At 39.1% G+C, this 13,144-nt stretch overlaps 1 long non-coding RNA gene across 1 annotated transcript; it reads left to right on the top strand.

Annotated features, from left to right (window-relative positions):
- Window positions 1-1,197: 1,197 nt before the first annotated feature.
- On the top strand, window positions 1,198-5,440 carry LOC118420283. The gene is made up of 3 exons (XR_004831724.1): window positions 1,198-1,477; window positions 4,554-4,608; window positions 4,977-5,440. It is a non-coding gene; the product is annotated as an uncharacterized LOC118420283 (long non-coding RNA).
- Window positions 5,441-13,144: the final 7,704 nt, after the last annotated feature.

Genomic DNA, 13,144 nt, shown 5'->3' on the forward strand with positions numbered 1-13,144 from the left:
AGACATCAAGTGGTTTTAACATGACCAAGAAGCACTACTCCTCGCCTGTGACATGGACTTGTTATTATTTTGTCAAGGAATTTACAAAAACTCTACCTTTAGAGGTATGAGATCTTGTAGTTGCGTTATGCTATGGTTCCTTTGTATTTTGATAAGTTTGTGCTAATTATAAATATACATATATTTCTGGTTTGCTATAACGTTACATGTATAAAGAAATTAGCTGTTTAACTTACCACTCCCACGCTTTGCAGCTGAGCACACCGCCTCCCTCCATCTCACTCTGTCGTGCCAGTGCTTGGGCGTACTGGCAAGGGGCAGGGCGGTCCACTGCTTAATGTTATCATCACATTTCTTTCTTTGTCTACCTTAGTACCTCTCCTTCTTTTCCCTTCTACTGTTCCCTGCAGGATCACTTTTGTAGACGCCTTTGCTTCTGATGATGTGGCCGTACTATCGCAGCTTCCTTTTTGTGACAATACTAACGAGGTCCTCAAGGTGGTTTATTTCAGCGGCCGTAGCTTCTTTATTTTGATAATGTTCCTAACTTCTGTGTTGTTGATGTGGTCACGGTAAGTTAAGCTTAGTAATGTTCTGTAACCATCCCCACTGCTACATTTTTCCTCGAGTGTTAATGTGCGAGCATCACACGCATGCAGGAAATGGAGATGACCAGTGCCTGTAGTCGTCTCATCTTGGGATGTCGACTTTAATGTTCCTGTCCCTCCAGATGGGTATCAGCCTTGCCATGGCTGCTGTTGTCTGTGCAGCTCGGGATATAATTTCTGCCTTTGATCTTTCCTTGCTGATTATGAAGCCAATGTACTTAAACTGATCCACTATTTGAAGCTCTTCCTGGTTTACTACCACCTTAGATGTGCCGGGCTTGGTCGACCTAGGTATGCATGCAATTCAGAAGTTCACATGCTTTTGTTTTTAATCGCATTCTTTGTGTAGTAAAGATCGACAATGAGCACTGGGCTTTTTGAGGAAAACAAGTCAACTCTGTCATGTTTGGCCCAGTTCCAAGGTGCCGCATTCACCACATCACGTGGGTCTGTGGGTTTGGGATAGTACGATGTCTATTATTATAAACGAGGGAGGAATCTTCAACAAAAGAATACTAGAAAAACATACTAAATGTCTATTCTACTAACAGAAGTTACAGTCGGGGGAAGGGCGTAGTGGTGTATAGGGCCGAGATTGCTTTCGCATGCCTACCTACACGAAAGAAATCCCGGTCATCACTATTTTCCATGGCATCTGCAGGCCCGGCCCCCGTCGCTGAATGTCGTGCAGTCCCTTAGAGGCCACGCCCAATCTCGCTCTGTTGACAAAAACGTTGACCGTCAGGTACCGGGCGCCATAACAACATAGTACTACGGGCGCAAATGCAGTACCCTTGAACTCAGCCGTGGGTTTCAAAGTACACACAAATGGGCCGGTCCCACCGCCTTTGCGTGGTCCTCAAGGGCAGGTCAGTTTCTCAGTGCTGCAATTTAGGTAGTTGTATGCTAAATATGGCCGGAAAGTAATTTTAGACAATGTGAAAAGGTGTGTGGTAAGGTAGCTGCGTCACGTCTCATGGTTCGTCAGGAACGCGTTCCGCTCAAATTGTTGCACCTTGAAAATTGTACATTTGGGGGAATGACTTAGTCAAACTTGGATTGAACTTAACTACAGGCAGCTTCATCTCACAGTAACCGGATTGACATGATGTACTATGCTTCTGCTATGTACCTTTAATGGGAGGAATTTCAGTAAGCAGCCTTTTAAATTTTAAACACCAGAACAGCACATGTAATAGGCGCATGAGCTATCGCCATTGCTCATGAATGGTTGCCGTGCCTCAGAGAGCTAGCTAAACATCAGGATTGATAGTTCTTTTTTGGCAGACTTGCTCTAGACTGAATTTTTTTTTAGCCTTGAGTTGCTCACAGAATTTGATATGTTGTTGTGTTGAATTGCTCAGGGGAATCCCCATTTATTTGGGTATTACGTAATACCCAAGACGTCATACATGAATATTCTGGAGGCCTTGTATGTCGGGCCATACTGTACTCCAGAGGAGAGTGTTATTTTCTAAAAGACCACATCTTTATGCACACAAAATCAACTAGATGTGTAACAATCAATCACAGATGAACAAAGAAATGGACCATTTATAATCCAGTATTAAACTGAGTATTGCCCCTTCATGCAGACCCATCAGGTGTGATGCATGATGGGAATAATGCCTTAACTATTGGAAATTTGGAACCAATAATAATAATTGGCTCAGTTAAAAGCAAGGAGGTTATATCAGATATAACCTCCTTGGTTAAAAGTAAACAGAACGTCTGAAACTAGTACTGGACTTGCAAAAAAAACTATCACATGCTTATGTTCTCCTTTATGTTGTAAATCATCGAAAACCACCCAAAGATCGTGAAATTTGTGTTGGAAAAGACGAAAATGGGTTGATGTCAAAGAAACAAAAAATGGGATCTGCCAATGCTACCATATTTGGAAATGGCTGCCAATGCTGCCATATTTGGAAATGGCTGCCAATGCTGCCATATTTGGAAATGGCTGCCATATATGGAATTGAGTAGCGTCCTCTAGCGTTTTTTATTAGAACTACAGCTTTCACAAAGAATAATTATGTTTCAGGGACTAGAGTCCATTCCAAGTCACCATGAGGGTTTTTAAGTGATATTTGTAATTAGTCTGAATTGTTTTGAATAAAAGAATATCTGAGCCACAATAATTAAATTGTTTTAAAAAAATTGACTATGAAAAAACTCTTCTATTTGAATTCCTTTGAATATTTTAGAAACATTTTGAAAGTAACTGTACAAAAATATCTTTATTTAGAATAATTTTGATACCTCTGTGTGATGATTTCACATTTACAAATATTTACAAATATTTGTAAACTTTGCCAAATGGTAAAATTAGTTTATTGCCCCCATAAAAGTAAGCCTTATTGTTGCATCTGTATATTTTTAAATTTGCTTGCTGGGCACTGGCGGATCCTTTGTGGTGGGCCATTGTTGCATGGCACCCAACCATACTTTGCAAGGATGTGTGAATTGCTATCTTCCCAGCCCACTGAACCTTTTACAAAAAATGGTAGAAAATGGTAAATGATGGTAGAATGCTGTTATCATTATTTAGAAACCATTAGAAATATCCAATTCAACACCATGAATATTTCCTATGTTTTACGGGACCAGTGAAATATTTATTAAGTTGAAACAGTGTTAAAATATTTCTGAAGTATGAAATGTCCTAGACCTATAATTACAAAACTTTAAAATCAATTCTAAACAATTGCAACAAACATCCGCACGGTGTCTTGGAATGGACTCTATCTATTTTTTTGGGTTAAATTAAGTCAATTTATTGTTGTTGTTGCTACATTTGACATTAAACTATGCTGAAAAAGTTTTTAAACTTTTTTAAAAGTTGTAGGTGTTGAAATACTCTTTTTTTTGTCTTTATTACTAAGCATTATTACAGCTTTATTACTGTGTATGCCAACATGCAAATTTTGCATGTAATTGTAACTGGATAATTATTTTTCCACACATACATGTATACACTAAATGATGATTATTATTATTATCATTATATACCATGGGAACCTGAAGCTCTGGACCTGAACCCAGACTTGTTGCAAGTTTTTTTTTTTCCCCCTGTCGCTCCAACTTTTTTCTGAAAAAATCCGAGAACCAACAAATTAAATTAATATGGCCTAAAGTACCAGGTCAACTTTGGGGTCAAATAAATAGAATATTTATGTTGCTGAGGATGGAAAATGATGAACAACTATTCACACACATGCTGCAAGCATTGTTTTTTATGATCGGACCTCCATTTCTTAAGAGCTGTCATTTTTTATGAAGGCCCATTTTTTCAAGTCTTAAGTATGGGTTTCAATGGGATGATTGACAAAGATCAAAGCCCATTTTTTACCAAAAGCAAGTCAGAAATGAAGTTAATAAGGCTACAAGTTGTCAAACAAGTATCCAGAAACACATTGCAAAAGAAATTTTCAAGCTCAACCAAATATTTCTTTAGAGCTGCCAAGTTGAAGTTTGTCCAATGGTTGTTCACAATATAATGTGTCACACCTGGCTGTAAGTTAATTAGAGGGTACTGGGGGGGGGGGGGGTTAATGCTTTATAATAACTGCTCCCTGGTCCAGGTTCAATGTCAAGTGGTCTATACAATTTCATTTTGGGATTCAGAAAAATATTACTAGCAGAACTGGAACACTCTACTCTGGTGTACAGTATGGCTTTTAAGGTCACGCTTTTTCCTGACATCATGATCAACAAAGCTTTTTGTTTTAAATTCATCTACACTACTTAAGCTTCCTTTTTGTCTCTTTCGTTGTTACTCATAGACTTGATAAACTCAATAACCGTACAATGATTTTTCAAGACAAACTTTTTTTTTAAGTATGACTGTTCAATTTACTTGCAAAACACGTCGGTAGCCTTACGTAAGTGGACACAAGTTGCATATGAGCTCTACATTTATATAATCTATGATGGTTTCTTCAGGCTTCATGTGACAAGTGACATTGTTACTGTTGGTGTGAGGCAGTAAAAAAATAAGGTAAGCAGGTGTTTTGTTGATGCGATAATGATTTTTTATAGATTACAAATGATCTTTTATTTCTTAGTCTACGACAGAGGTTTCCTGGCACACAGTGTGCCTCAAAACAGTTGCTTACTTAGCTAGCTATAGGGCACAAGTTTCATGCCAGAAAAGCCTTGCTATCATCAACATGTTTCTGTCAATATGTGAAATGGATTCTTTACAAAAATGTGTTCATGACCGATGCAGTTCCAGGCTATTGAGCCATTTGCTATTTGGTTAAGTATATGCAAGGACGTTATATGTTTCCAATTCTAGCATGAAAAATTAAGCAACCATGTATTAAACCTGGGGAGCTGGCTAACATTATTTTGCTTTTTTTTCAGCATGGCTACAGATAACATTTGTGAAATATACTGGTACAAGAATGGGCAAGGCAAAGATGTATGCTCTCTTGACTATTCATCAAAGCTGCTGCAGTCCAAAAAATTTGAACGCCCTCCGGGAATTCATCCTGAAGCTATTACCCGCATAAATCTGGAAAAAAATGAGTTAAAAACTATTCCAGCCGAAATCTTTGACATGCCAAATTTGGAAGAGTTGGATCTCAGGCACAATTTCCTAACTGAGCTGCCAACAGAAATCAGCAAGTTGCACAAGCTTAAAAAGCTCTGGGTGGCAATGAATTACATCAGAAAATTGCCAGACACCATATGTCAGATGGAAAATTTGGAGAGTCTGCATCTCGGTTCAAATGAGCTCAGAAACCTCCCCAAGAAATTTGGCAACTTGGCAAATTTGAAGGAGCTCTGGGTCAATGATAACTATTTTGCCAGCTTTCCTCGTCAGATCACAGTAATGAAAACAATTACAAAACTTGATTGTCATGGTAACCAAATGAAAACGATGCCCAAAGCAATTGGCAACTTGTCAAATCTGACTTCTTTGGACATGCACAAGAACAGATTAATCTCATTCCCAAGAGCTGTTGTTTCAATGTTAAAGTCTAAATTGAAGCACTTTGTCTATCATGCAAATAGGATTGCAAGTCACCCCCATGGGTTTGATAAAGTTATGTCTAAAATGAATGACAGTCCTCCCAAAGACAAGAAGCATAAATCTCTGCAAAAGCAAACCAAGGGGAAGAGCAAGAAGTCTGCTTCAACCACGGAGGCAGCAAAGGTGAAAGGAGACAATGTTGTTGATGCAAAAGCAACAGAACAAGCAGGTAAGATGGAAGTTAAAACGTTTCAACATATATGTTCTGAATGGAAATGTTATGCATAACATGAAATCTAATGTCCAGTTGCTTCTTGAATGAGATGTCATTGCTGAGGTATGACAAGAGGCAAGTTGTACATAAGTAATATTGTGCTATTGAGGATGTCAATAATACGCGCTACTGTTTGAAACTGGCATATTGATATCCTTTCTGGAAATGATTGACACTAAGATGGACATATCTTTGCAACAGAGACATCATTGCCAGAGTCATCACAACGGCATGCTGCAGTGAGTTTGCCACTTTTTTGTTCTATTTAATTTTGCATTAATTGATAAGCACAATCATCTTTTCAAGTCAATTTTATCAGGCACTGCCAGCAACTTGAGGTTATAATACTTTCGCTCAATATTGTTCCTGTTAAGGTATCTCGGTTGGCTAAATTGGCATTTTGACCTTCCACTGTTTTCTTATTAATGAATTAAGAAAGAATGGAGCCATAACGAATGTTGATAGATGGGCATTAAAGAATTCTAAATCTGCTTTTTTGGGGGCCAAATTGATGACGTCATCATTTTTATTACCTCTGATATTATTTTTTTCTATGACAAAATACAGCACTTTGGTACATCCACCAGTAAGGAAATTTGTTTTTTGTTGGATAATGAGGGAAGCTCCAAACGTAGTGTGGCCCAATCTGATATCTTACTGTTACTAACGATCTGTAGTTATTAGGAATGGAATTTTTTTAATTGGATGAAAACAAACATTTTCTAAAAATCCCCCCAAAATCAGATTTAGAATTCTCTAATGCCCATCTATCAATATTCGTCACGGCTCCATTCTTTCTTAATTCATTATTAAGAAAACAGTGGAAGGTCAAAATACCAATTTAGCCAACCGAGATTACCTTAAACAACACTCACTATGGGCTTCTTCTATGGGCTTCAACATTGCAGATTAAATCAATGATTTCTGAGGCACAAAGGAATTGAATTGATGGCATCTTTCTTTTTCAGCATCAGACACCAGAAACTATGCAACTGATTGCAGCAACAGGCCAAGTAATGCAGGATGTTGGAGGACAAGAAATCAACTTGAGCATCCAAGTTTCTGTTGATGTCAATGTAGGAAACAATAATGGCCATGGTAAGAACATTTAGTTTTGATTTACTGGTTATAACGATGACGAATGAAAAACCAATGAAGCATACTTCCTTTAACCTTTATGTACTCTTAGAAAATAACTTCATGTGTATATATATGTTCTCAGAATTATTCCGGTTGCTTGTGTCTGCTATATGCAATGACATTATCTCTTTCTATGACCATAATCAGACAATATGTCCTTCCCTTATCATGTGTGTTGGTATCCCATTCTTGTGAAATATAATCATGATTGGCTGTGTGAAGTTATAAACAACAGTCATTTACAAATAGGCTTGATGTACAATATGATGTAGTCTATGTTGTAACTGTAATGTTTTTAGCTTCAGGTGCAAGCAATACAGATCCCCAGGCCCTCAAAGATAAAAAGACCATGGCCACAAAGGGTCCACTTAGAGGTAAAGTTATAACAAAGTTAAGAGTATTCAATTCCATGTAGCTACTAACCTACCAATCTGCTTTTGCTTTAAGCTAACATCATACTAGGTATTAGAGCATTCTAATGAGAAGCTAACTCTGGAGATGCTGAAGTTAATTGTGTTGCTGCTCTTTGCCCTTTACATTTGTATTACAGTCGTGTCAAGAAAAAAAAACACTTCAATTTGTATACCATTTATTTACACAATGAAAAGACAAACACAGAGAAACTAATGTCTGCCTTGGCTTTCACTACAGACTTCATTCAACATGTCACAGATACAGCGTGTTCAGTCTGGAGAGACCTTGCTCATCGACTAGGGGTGGAGAATAATGAGATAAACCGAATACACAAGGAGAACCTGGGACAGATGAAAGAATGCTGCATAGAGGTCCTCAATTTGTGGAGAGAGGAAAAGGGAAAAGATGCAACTGTTGAAGTACTCAAGAAGGCCTTGTATGAAGCTAAACGCAAGGATGTCGTGGACGAATTTGAAGGCATGACTCCTTTCCAAACTCTGGTGTGCTGGGTAAAAACAACGATTGGGTAGTAAAACAAAGCAAATAACAATGTTAATATGAAGTATAGTAGTATCCTTTATATGATTAGAATACTGCTGCTGGGTTCCCTGACACAGGGATAGGCAGCAGTCGGCTAGTCTTCACAACGCTGGGCCGGGCAGTTTTGGAGAACGGAAAGTACGATATAAAAGACAACAAAAACACAAAACGGACCAAAAATAATTCAACAGCATGCCCTGTGCATATTCATTGGCGTAAAGTTAAATTTTTCATTTCCGCAAACAGCCCGACCGGGCCTCAGGTAGGTAATGTGACGTAGCCCATAGCTAACTATCTATTCTTCTGTTCATTCATACCAACAGCAGCAAACTGTGAGTTGCAGGATGTCACCACTTGTGATTCGGGACAAGTGGAGGTAGAGGAGGCAAGGTATGAAATTCATATACTCACTTCACTTTAGATAATTTCTTGAAAAGATTTCCGTTTACTTACTTTACTACTTACTTTGCAATGACAATTTTTTTATAACATGGGCCATAAGAGAAAATAATTTATCTATTTAGTAACAAGTTTTCAAAATTCTATTTCTTTATTCAAGACCTGCAGTCAATTCTATCTGATTTCCCTTTTCTAGCATTATGGAGGCAGCAAGCAACTACTGCAATGTTGGGTCAGACAGATGGCATTGTCCAAGAGAGGCCACCACTGATCGACTTCAGGATCCCCAAGCAACAACACAACCAACAAATGCTTCTAGTACCCTTCCAAAACAGCCCATACCAAAGATTTCCTGCTCAAGGTACTGTACTCAAGACAGATAACTTTGTACTGAGCAAAACAACACTGTCGGAATCTTAAACAGAGAACAAAATATCTACCACTAAGTACTGCCACTTTGGGGTGGACAAATTCGATGACTTGAGTTTTGCCGTGAGCTGCACCCGTAGCACCCTCACACTCAGGGTTGACATCGCGGCAAAGCCTTACGATATCACCCCTGACAATTCAGCCAGGGTATTTGGGTATTTGGGGCGTGGCTTCTAACCAACTGGCTTTTTGTTGTCGAAAGCTCGGAAAGGCGCCATATAAGGCGACTCATTAATATTCAAGAGCAAGATAACAGTACCGGCGTAACGTTCTTTCAGCGTCCAGACGTCTTTATCAGGTACCAAATTTAACATTTGTCGGTTCTGTGGGTATAGGGTAACCACGGCATCACCGTATACATGTACCGACCTAGCATACGAAAAAAAAAAACATTACCATCACGCAAAGATAAACAGATCTTTGTACACGCCGCGCCGTACGCTGTTTGTTCGAAACTTGCAATCCGGTCGCTGATTGGCCCGCGACAAATCAGGCAAGCTCATTAATATTCATAAGCAGGGCGCCCCAAATACCCAAATACCCTGGCTGAATTGTCAGGGGTGATATCGTAAGGCTTTGCCGCGATGTCAACCCTGAGTGTGAGGGTGCACCCGTAGATGATGCTGGTCATGCCTCGAGTTGAGCCAAGTCAAGTACAATGCCTGCTGATCTACCACATTGTAACGATACTGGAAAATTGTTCAATGTCTTTAGAGTAGTTAAGTGAGTGAAAATTTCCTGAACGGGAGGTGTGGTGATTTTGTTTTCAATTTGGAGTTCCGAGAGGCAATTAGATGTACATGTAATTGAATTGGCATGACCTTATTACGAAATGTATCAAGTACTGATGCATTCCTATTTCTCGATATAGCTGACCCAAAAAAGCCAAACGACTGTGACTAAATATTCTTTCAGGAGCCCAACTTGTGCTCAAATGACATCTAAAGAAAGTCAACCAGGAAGGAACAAGCAGAGCAACAGGTGGTCTTGCAACAAGAGGGGAGCTGAACTCGACCAAGATCCAAACGAAGGGGGTAGAAGGCCTCAGAGCAGACCTGGCCCAAACACCTCTGCAGGACATGAGAAAGGGGCACCAGATTAGTACTGGTTTCCTTGGAAAAATCAAACCAAGGACCTGAATCACACTAAATATGCCTCTTATGGGGACACTGAGTAAGGCTTAGGTCACATTTCCAAACCGTGGCCTGGCGGTGCAGCTTTTGGCAGGGAAAAGAACGATATGGAAAACATAAAAAATACACAAAATGTCAAGATAAAATTCTTGGGTTGTTGTGTATATTTCTAGGTACATGTGTATACATTTTAAATTTTCATTTCTTTAAACATGCCGGCCAGGCCCCGGTTTGGAAATGTGACCCAAGCCTAAACGGGGAAATGTTCAAGGGGATCTAACTTCATGGCAGGGAGCAAATGGAGTGTTGTCAGTGGTTTTAAGATCTTGGTTGAAACTGCATGCATGCTGGGATTTACTGCAAAAGGGGAAATGCTTGTCAGCTTGTGGTAGTTTTTAGTTTGTGGTATCCAGGCATATTAGAGCTCCTGAGTCTATGTCTGGATACCAGGCTTGGTGAAGAGGTAAAACTGACACAAAAAAGTCCCCTTTTACAGTATTTCTAACATATCATCACATAGCCAGGCTGTGTGGACCAATCAAAAGCCTCCAGTTATATTCATTATACAGTCACAGCATTATAAGCATGTGTTTACAGAAAAGTATTACATCGATAAACATGCATTTAGTGTTTTGTATGATTGTGTTGCCTTTTTTTGTATTCAACAGCTCTTTGCATGATCATTTCATTGGTGTGGAGTTTTTATGGATAATACAGTACTACTGTATTACGTCTTGAGGTGACATTGTGTAATAAACAGAATATCATATCACTGCATCAACTACTAAGTATATGTTAAATTGAATATAACAGTTACTAGTGTATCATTTGTCCACCTCTCTCTATGTTTTTCAGTCAGCAAAATCGCTTAGTTACCATGCTATGACCAATTCTGTTCTAATAATTGTAAATAATCCAACAAAAAAAACATCTTTCAGTCGGTGAGAATGTGGCTTGCTGAGTCCACTTTCAACTACATGTATCAATTCCATCATTTTTTTTCTTCTGAAAATTCCAAGCTGAAATCCCTACTGATCCATTTTATCATTGTATACTGATGTACAGTAACATCCATTAGCAATACCGCCATGTAGGGCTGGGTATCGGTACAGCGTACCGGTACAAAACCGGTTTTTCTTATTGGACCGGTCCAGAAAAACCGGACCTGAAAAAATTAGGTGGACCGGATGTTGGACCGATTCGAAAATTAACAGATTATTTTATCAGGCATTCACACATTTTAGCGCTTGCAGATGGAAGAAAATAACAAGAGTGAAGTAGAGTAGAATTTATAGTAATTTCTACCAAGTTTTACAGCCAATCGTACAGGTGCAGTTAGCGTTGTATGGTTTTAAAACGCCAGTGTAAGTCTAATACTCCACCAAACAGATTTCTTTGTAGCAAAATGGACCATTGGTATGAGTCATACTGCATCAGGTCCAGGTTCAGGTCCGGACCTGGACCTAATCCTTTGGACCTGAACCGGACCTGGACCTGAATTTTCTGTACCGGTACCCAGCCCTACCGCCATGTTTACTGCGATTTCTGAAGCGATACTACATGTAATTTGACAAACGATCATTGCTTATTTCATTTGGCAGTATAAGTGGCAGTATTATGGCATATGCTAAAAGGTGGTTAGATTCTTATGATGACTCATAATGATGGGAGAACCAAACTGAAGAACAATACTGCAGTAGAACTATGTATATGTAGTATATATATACTTAAAAGTTTATTTTCCTTCAAACAGAGGGATTTGTACTTGTTGTGTATATGATTATAAACTTTGGTTTGACACTTACCGGGAAGTTTCACATCACTTGTTAATTTGTATGATAAGTGATAGAGATATGCCAGCACTAACATTAAGGCCTAATCTAGACACAGTTTTTCCTGACATCTGCAGAGCCGATATCTGGTCGCTGACAGTTTTTTTGTGTCTAGATGGGATTTTTATTGTCGTAGTCCAGATGTCGGCAAAATTTCACCCGACAAGTCCAGAGTATTCGTCCAACAACTCAGCGAGGGTCTGTCTTTGACCTTGGCTGTCTACCTGGGCTGGCTATCACGTCAGGCTACTTGGACCTACGAAAGCCCATTGGGACAAAAGCTGTTTTAGCAATAGCCAGTAGGGGTTGTTTGTGCTCCGAGCGAAGAAGTTGTGTCTGAAGGATCTGTGTGTTATTATGTGAAAGAGCTGTGTGAAGTGGCTTTATGTGAAGGAGCTGTTTGTGAAGCAGCTGTGTTTGAAGGAGCTGTGTATGTTACATAACCCAGAGGTTCTGGGTAGGGTTTTCCGTAAACCCGAAGTATGTAACATCTGAAAATGGTAAGACTGGGACATGCAGTCTCAAAATCTTATGTCAACCTAATGCATAGCAAACAGACCTCATATGACTTCAATGCCGAGACACATTTGGAAAATTCCCCATGTACCAACACTAATCACATCAATGATCATCGCTGAAACTTTTAGTGAAAGGATATCCATGCCCAAATTTCATTGATATGACTATAACGTTACAGTATATGGTAACAGAAATTAGGAGATTTCAAGTGTTATTTACCATATTTGGTAATATTTGTCCACAACACATGATATAATTTCCACAAATCATCCAAGCAAAACCAAACAAACAAGATAAATTTAATTATTATTATTATCTACTTAGAGGTCAGCCAGTCAGCCACACACAACCACACATCAAATCAAGCACACTTTATCGATAAGAGCACATATTTATCATTAGGATTCCCTAAATCAGTACTTGATCAGCTCAAAACCCTGGTCAACGAGTTGACTGACTGGGTTGTTGGGCTGAGTTGATCAGGATGTTGGGCCAAGAAGTTGACAGTTGGTAATGAGGGCTGAGAATTGTCTTACCCGGTGACTTGCCCCAGTACCAGCAGTCATTCTTCCAGTGCTGCAGAAAAACCTTAGTACATATAATTATAAATGTCAAAATTGTACAATTGATGAATTTTCAATTTTCTTGCAATGATTGATAATCAGATAAGTCCATCGTCACCCTTTGGATGGTCCATCATCCATGGATGATCAAGGAGATGGGATGATCTGATGATCAAGTGATGGTGACAGCCGCGAGACGTGAGCATCTCTAATACTATTAACAGTAATAGAGTAGAGTAGGGAAGAGAAGAGTAGATTTCTCCAATGTGGGAACACAGTGAGTCAAAACTTTAGCAGCTTTGCCACTAGTTT

The sequence above is a fragment of the Branchiostoma floridae genome, chromosome 7 (genome assembly GCF_000003815.2).
Source record: "Branchiostoma floridae strain S238N-H82 chromosome 7, Bfl_VNyyK, whole genome shotgun sequence".
NCBI lineage: Eukaryota > Metazoa > Chordata > Leptocardii > Amphioxiformes > Branchiostomatidae > Branchiostoma > Branchiostoma floridae.